General features: G+C 42.5%; 1 non-coding gene across 1 annotated transcript; it reads left to right on the forward strand.

Annotated features, from left to right (window-relative positions):
• The first annotated feature begins 8,565 nt into the window (after positions 1-8,565).
• LOC113370719 lies at positions 8,566-8,758 on the forward strand. The gene has a single exon (XR_003366617.1). It is a non-coding gene; the product is annotated as a U2 spliceosomal RNA (small nuclear RNA).
• Positions 8,759-9,019: the final 261 nt, after the last annotated feature.

Here is a 9,019-nt window from a genome sequence, read left to right on the forward strand (position 1 = left end):
AATTTTACATTTAACTATACTGCAGCACGACATCCCTAAGAAAATCACTATCACTGGCCTAAATCCAGATGACTGAAACGGTGGTTCTAGAAGAGCTGAAAGCCAAGGGCATTAAGGTAAAGCAGGTGGTCCAAATTAAGAAGAAGGAATCGGACGGCAGTCAGCGCAAACTCCCTATATATATTGTCCTTCTAGATAAGGAACAAGAGATGGCCAACTGAAGGAAATAAACAATATAGAAGGGCATATATTCAAATGGGAGAGTTACAGGCCACTAAATAAGACTATACAGTGCCACAAGTGCCTGAACTTCGGCCATACCTCGTACACGTGCGACATGCGGTATAGATGCATAAAATGCACGAACGTGCACCCACCGGGAGTGTGCACGAAGCCACCAACCGAGGACCCGAAATGCGTGAACTGCCAAGAAACCACCCGGCTAACTACTCACAATGCCCAGCTCTAATTAACTATAGAGCAAAAAGGGATAAAGATGCGCAAAAGAGACACCCAACATACAGCCAGCGCCAACACCGCGCCGCTGACGAGGAGCTTCTCGTCAGCTTTAAAACCCACCAACGATGGCCAACAACAGATCTGCGTTTCCTGAACTCCCGGTACCATCATCACCACGAACACGCCGGCCTCCCAGTATCCATCGCCGAAGATCCAGCCAGCACCAGAACCGATCCGGCCAGCATCCTCACGAATCCGGCCTACCACCAGCCAGTCCGATCCAGACCTGAGTACACCGGAGGGACTATTTACTGTTATGGGTGAGATCAGGAAGTTATTCGCGGATCCCGAGGTAAGACAAATTTTCAGTGAGCTTTATAAACTGACAAAGACATTGAACACAAATATGACTTACAATGACAAATACACAACCATACTTAACTTTTTAACGGCATGCCCATAAATCACGCACGCGACATACACATAATGTACTTCAACTCCAACGGACTCAAAAACAACGTAGACGAACTGAAACAGACCATAACAAAATATGACTTGGACATTGTACTAATTAACGAGACACACCTGAAACCTACGGACAGACTTTACATCAACAACTACAAAGTATACAGGAACGACAGACCGACAAACTCACGCGGATGGGGAGGCACTGCATATTGATCAAGTCTAATATCAGACACGAGCAAGTGCCAAACCTGACAGCGGGCGGTTCTGAAATAACAACTATTAATGTATACAAAAGAGGTCAAAAAGTGACTATAATATCGATTTACATCCCGGCAAGCGGACTGCAACTGACGGACCTACAAACCTACTTGACTCAAATACACACGTCTTAATGGCAGGAGACTTCAACGCGCAACATACATCCTGGAACTGCAACTACAACAACGCGAACGGAATCCGACTCTACGAATATCTGACGGAACACAACACCACGGACGCACAACTACACTATCCTGACACGCCGACCAGATACGCCACCGTACAGACGCACCATCACAGCACGATCGACCTGGCCTTGACAAAAAATCTTCACATAACATCCGAACCCATAACTAGAACACTTTTCAACTCTGACCATAACCCTGTTTTTATGACTATCTCTGACAGACTCGACGTCGACAATACTCCAGAACGCAACATTTGGATTATTCCAGAGCCAACTGGCCACTTTTTAGAGAAATTATTACAGACAATATACGACACACGATACCCATAGAGACCAATACAGACATAGAGGAGGCTGTGACACATCTGACACGGACGATCACGGACACCATCCAACACACAATACCGCTGCGACACGCAAATACATCCACATTTGACACGCTTCCTCAACAAATATTAGTAAAAATTAAATTAAAGAACAATATAAAGAAACTGTGGCAACGTACTGGTGACAGACTACTAAAGGAACACGTAAACAGACTGACAAAAATTATTCATAATGAGATACGTGAGCACCGGAATGACACTTGGACTAAAAAACTAGAAACCATCAACACTGACCCGCACAAAGTTTGGCAAACAGCCAAAAGACTGACGAGGAAAACAACACCTATCCCGCCACTCAAACTACCTGACAACAACTACGCCACGACACCAGCAGACAAAGCAGAAATTTTAGCAACACACTTTGAAAACATACACAGACAAAACGCCGACATGTCCAACGCAGACTTAAGACGAGACGTACGCAATTCTATTCAAAATTTTACTGAACAATTTAACGACAAAGACCTACGAATAGACCCTGCCACAGTTTCAGAAATAAAGTTGACAATCAGAAAACTACCGAACAGGAAAGCACCCGGACCGGACGGACTACAAAATATAATACTGAAACAACTACCAACGAACGCATACATACTAATCACACGACTGGTTAACCGTATAATGGCCAAAGGCCACTTTCCTGCTTCATGGAAAACATCAACCATATTTCCTATCCTGAAGCCGAGGAAACAGCCAGACTCTCCGCAAAATTACAGACCAATCAGCCTCCTCAATACAATGAGCAAAGTAACTGAAAAGGTACTGCTCAAACGCATCAACAGACACATCAGACGAAACAAGATTATACCAGACACACAGTACGGCTTTAAGGAACAGCACTCTACGTTACATCCACTGACACAACTAATAGAAAACACTGTACTCAACTTCAATAGACGAAACCATACCGGATTGGTGTTGCTCGATTTCGAGAAGGCTTTTGACACCATCTGGATGGACGGACTGATACACAAATTCATAACCCTTAACTTTCCACCATACATCACAAAACTACTCCATTCTTACCTCGCAGACCGTAATTTCACAGTTCAAGTAGACAACACACCCTCGACGATTAAACAAGTGACGGCGGGAGTACCGCAGGGCTCGATCCTGGGACCGTCCTTGTTTAACGTCTACATCCACGACATGCCCACTGACGCCGACACAACACTGTTGACATTTGCTGACGACACTGCCATTTACAGATCATCACGTTCACCTACGCTACTGACTACAAAAATACAGAGACATATAGACGCCCTGACTGATTACACGGAAAAATGGCAAATTAAAATCAATCCTTCTAAAACAGAAGCAATTTTCTTTACAAAAAGCCGTTGGTCCATTACACTTACTGACTTGACGAAACTAAAGGTAATGGGCCATGAAGCTGAGTGGTCCAAGGAAGTCAAATACCTTGGCGTAACCTTGGACTATAGACTCAGCTTCACAAAACATACGAATACAAAAATTGGACAGGCTTACGGGATGATGAATCTACTGAGACCTCTTTTGAACCACAACAGCCCGCTAAGCGTGAAGAACAAGCGGACACTTTACTTGACACTGATAAGACCATTACTGACATACGCCGCTCCGGCATGGAACGCGACAACCAAGACCAACAGACGGAGACTACAAATAGCACAGAACAAAGCACTGCGACTGGTACTAGACAAATCAAGGAACCCACTGACGAGACACTACTACCCAACGAAATATTTACACGAACAGACGGACATACCGACCATACTCGAACACATAAAAAAGCTCACCGAGAATTTTTACCGAAAGTGTAGGGATCACGATAATAGTACCATCCGCGCGTTAGGCCAGTACACATCAGAAATGATCTGGTACGGGAACTATGCCATGCCTAACTACCTGATCGAGCCCGCAGTGAATACATAAGCCATAAAACAATGAATGAAGGATTTTTTTTAGGTGACAAAAATCGTCTCCTTTTTTTGTCCTTGCGAAATAATGAATAAAATATTGTACAAATACAAATATATAGACAATATTGTAAAACCACAAACTTTTGGGTAAAATACCCCCAGGGTAGACAAACCCACATATAATTCACTGTATTTTACACTGTATATATTGAATAAATTTTATTTCTGTCTGTCGTCTGTTCGAAATTATCGCATCGATCGAGATCGCAATCGGATCAATTGATCGATTTGATCAAGATCGTTCGATTCTAAGTATCGGTCTAATATTGCGTCTTTTCTAAACAAAGCGCAAATTTGTCAGGGGCTTGCTCCGCTTCCGACCAAAATTATAAGGTGAACGTGCCTTTTGCTACTTTCTTTCCAAATTCTGGTCGGAATTGGTAATGGATTGAAAGTCAGCACATTTGAAAGTGTTATTCAAAATTTTCTAAAGTACAGTGTTTTATATTTTAATAAATTCAGTGGACATCGAATAAAATCGCTAGAATTCCCGGGCGGGAGCCTAGGAAATGTCGCAAGACATGGACGTCTTGACGAGCACCGTCCTAAAAATAAGTACCAGGCATTATCGGACCGGAGTGAAATGGACACGGATCGAGAGATAGACGAGTACCGGGTAGTGAAACGCAAGAAGCGGTTAAGGCAAAACAACGCAGAAAATGTGATAGGAAACCAGAACGTTAACACTCTGAAGCCATCTACATCGAAAACGGGCAATTAGCAGCCAAGAACACCACCGTACCGAGTCAAAGATTCCACCTATCATCGTCAAAGGCCAGCTGGATTTGAAAGTGATCAAATATATCAAAGATACGACGAAAATAATATTCAGGACCCAATATTTAAAGCCACAATTGCACAAAATATATGCCGATACGATTGCAGAACATGAAAAACTGAAAACCATACTAAGGGATTGTGATTTCCAATTTTACACCTATACTATGCAGCACGACATCCCTAAGAAAATCACTATCACTGGCCTAAATCCAGACATGACTGAAACGGTGGTTCTAGAAGAGCTGAAAGCCAAGGGCATTAAGGTAAAGCAGGTGGTCCAAATTAAGAAGAAGGAATCGGACGGCAGTCAGCGCAAACTCCCTATATATATTGTCCTTCTAGATAAGGAACAAGAGATGGCCAAACTGAAGGAAATAAACAATATAGAAGGGCATATATTCAAATGGGAGAGTTACAGGCCACTAAATAAGACTATACAGTGCCACAAGTGCCTGAACTTCGGCCATACCTCGTACACGTGCGACATGCGGTATAGATGCATAAAATGCACGAACGTGCACCCACCGGGAGTGTGCACGAAGCCACCAACCGAGGACCCGAAATGCGTGAACTGCCAAGAAAACCACCCGGCTAACTACTCACAATGCCCAGCTCTAATTAACTATAGAGCAAAAAGGGATAAAGATGCGCAAAAAGACACCAAACATACAGGCCAGCGCCAACACCCGCGCCGCTGACGAGGAGCTTCTCGTCAGCTTTAAAACCCACCAACGATGGCCATAACAACAGATCTGCGTTTCCTGAACTCCCGGTACCATCATCACCACGTATACCGCCGGCCTCCCAGTATCCATCGCCGAAGATCCAGCCAGCACCAGAACCGATCCGGCCAGCATCCTCACGAATCCGGCCTACCACCAGCCAGTCCGATCCAGACCTGAGTACACCAGAGGGACTATTTACTGTTATGGGTGAGATCAGGAAGTTATTCGCGGATCCCGAGGTAAGACAAATTTTCAGTGAGCTTTATAAACTGACAAAGACATTGAACACAAATATGACTTACAATGACAAATACACAACCATACTTAACTTTTTAACGGCATGCCCATAAATCACGCACGCGACATACACATAATGTACTTCAACTCCAACGGACTCAAAAACAACGTAGACGAACTGAAACAGACCATAACAAAATATGACTTGGACATTGTACTAATTAACGAGACACACCTTAAACCTACGGACAGACTTTACATCAACAACTACAAAGTATACAGGAACGACAGACCGACAAACTCACGCGGATGGGGAGGCACTGCGATATTGATCAAGTCTAATATAAGACACGAGCAAGTGCCAAACCTGACAGCGGGCGGTTCTGAAATAACAACTATTAATGTATACAAAAGAGGTCAAAAAGTGACTATAATATCGATTTACATCCCGGCAAGCGGACTGCAACTGACGGACCTACAAAACCTACTTGACTCAAATACACACGTCTTAATGGCAGGAGACTTCAACGCGCAACATACATCCTGGAACTGCAACTACAACAACGCGAACGGAATCCGACTCTACGAATATCTGACGGAACACAACACCACGGACGCACAACTACACTATCCTGACACGCCGACCAGATACGCCACCGTACAGACGCACCATCACAGCACGATCGACCTGGCCTTGACAAAAAATCTTCACATAACATCCGAACCCATAACTAGAACACTTTTCAACTCTGACCATAACCCTGTTTTTATGACTATCTCTGACAGACTCGACGTCGACAATACTCCAGCACGCAACATTTTGGATTATTCCAGAGCCAACTGGCCACTTTTTAGAGAAATTATTACAGACAATATACGACACACGATACCCATAGAGACCAATACAGACATAGAGGAGGCTGTGACACATCTGACACGGACGATCACGGACACCATCCAACACACAATACCGCTGCGACACGCAAATACATCCACATTTGACACGCTTCCTCAACAAATATTAGTAAAAATTAAATTAAAGAACAATATAAAGAAACTGTGGCAACGTACTGGTGACAGACTACTAAAGGAACACGTAAACAGACTGACAAAAATTATTCATAATGAGATACGTGAGCACCGGAATGACACTTGGACTAAAAAACTAGAAACCATCAACACTGACCCGCACAAAGTTTGGCAAACAGCCAAAAGACTGACGAGGAAAACAACACCTATCCCGCCACTCAAACTACCTGACAACAACTACGCCACGACACCAGCAGACAAAGCAGAAATTTTAGCAACACACTTTGAAAACATACACAGACAAAACGCCGACATGTCCAACGCAGACTTAAGACGAGACGTACGCAATTCTATTCAAAATTTTACTGAACAATTTAACGACAAAGACCTACGAATAGACCCTGCCACAGTTTCAGAAATAAAGTTGACAATCAGAAAACTACCGAACAGGAAAGCACCCGGACCGGACGGACTACAAAATATAATACTGAAACAACTACCAACGAACGCATACATACTAATTACACGACTGATTAACCGTATAATGGCCAAAGGCCACTTTCCTGCTTCATGGAAAACATCAACCATATTTCCTATCCTGAAGCCGAGGAAACAGCCAGACTCTCCGCAAAATTACAGACCAATCAGCCTCCTCAATACAATGAGCAAAGTAACTGAAAAGATACTGCTCAAACGCATCAACAGACACATCAGACGAAACAAGATTATACCAGACACACAGTACGGCTTTAAGGAACAGCACTCTACGTTACATCCACTGACACAACTAATAGAAAACACTGTACTCAACTTCAATAGACGAAACCATACCGGATTGGGTTGCTCGATTTCGAGAAGGCTTTTGACACCATCTGGATGGACGGACTGATACACAAATTCATAACCCTTAACTTTCCACCATACATCACAAAACTACTCCATTCTTACCTCGCAGACCGTAATTTCACAGTTCAAGTAGACAACACACCCTCGACGATTAAACAAGTGACGGCGGGAGTACCGCAGGGCTCGATCCTGGGACCGTCCTTGTTTAACGTCTACATCCACGACATGCCCACTGACGCCGACACAACACTGTTGACATTTGCTGACGACACTGCCATTTACAGATCATCACGTTCACCTACGCTACTGACTACAAAAATACAGAGACATATAGACGCCCTGACTGATTACACGGAAAAATGGCAAATTAAAATCAATCCTTCTAAAACAGAAGCAATTTTCTTTACAAAAAGCCGTTGGTCCATTACACTTACTGACTTGACGAAACTAAAGGTAATGGGCCATGAAGCTGAGTGGTCCAAGGAAGTCAAATACCTTGGCGTAAACTTGGACTATAGACTCAGCTTCACAAAACATACGAATACAAAAATTGGACAGGCTTACGGGATGATGAATCTACTGAGACCTCTTTTGAACCACAACAGCCCGCTAAGCGTGAAGAACAAGCGGACACTTTACTTGACACTGATAAGACCATTACTGACATACGCCGCTCCGGCATGGAACGCGACAACCAAGACCAACAGACGGAGACTACAAATAGCACAGAACAAAGCACTGCGACTGGTACTAGACAAATCAAGGAACCCACTGACGAGACACTACTACCCAACGAAATATTTACACGAACAGACGGACATACCGACCATACTCGAACACATAAAAAAGCTCACCGAGAATTTTTACCGAAAGTGTAGGGATCACGATAATAGTACCATCCGCGCGTTAGGCCAGTACACATCAGAAATGATCTGGTACGGGAACTATGCCATGCCTAACTACCTGATCGAGCCCGCAGTGAATACATAAGCCATAAAACAATGAATGAAGGATTTTTTTTAGGTGACAAAAATCGTCTCCTTTTTTTGTCCTTGCGAAATAATGAATAAAATATTGTACAAATACAAATATATAGACAATATTGTAAAACCACAAACTTTTGGGTAAAATACCCCCAGGGTAGACAAACCCACATATAATTCACTGTATTTTACACTGTATATATTGAATAAATTTTTATTTCTGTCTGTCTGTTCTGTCGCAAATTTATCGCTTCTCGGCCGAATGGCTAAGATCAAAGTGTAGTATCTGTTCTTATCAGCTTAATATCTGATAGTATCTGCATAGCAGATCCAGTATATTAAACTGATTTTTGGAAATTGGCGGAATGTCAGGGGCTTGCTCCGCTTCCGCCGCGGGTTGGCCCGGTATTGCAGTACCGCCGGGATCGGCCCATAAAAAACCATCATATAATAATAAATTTAAAAATGTGCAAATATTGCATATTAAATATATATATATATATAAATATATATAAATATATTGATATGTAATATCGATAATTGATTTCAAATTAACTATATAAATTAATTATATAAAAACTATAGAATTAATAATAAAAAAAAAAAATATATAAAGCTATACAAATCTAACAAAAGATTATATATAACGATAATAGGATTGAAAAATTTTGCAAGTGTCAGAAAATACTTCATATAAATA

The sequence above is a fragment of the Ctenocephalides felis genome, unplaced genomic scaffold (assembly GCF_003426905.1).
Source record: "Ctenocephalides felis isolate EL2017-DRISC unplaced genomic scaffold, ASM342690v1 CF-g0.4_SCAFFOLD_00091, whole genome shotgun sequence".
Taxonomy (NCBI): domain Eukaryota; kingdom Metazoa; phylum Arthropoda; class Insecta; order Siphonaptera; family Pulicidae; genus Ctenocephalides; species Ctenocephalides felis.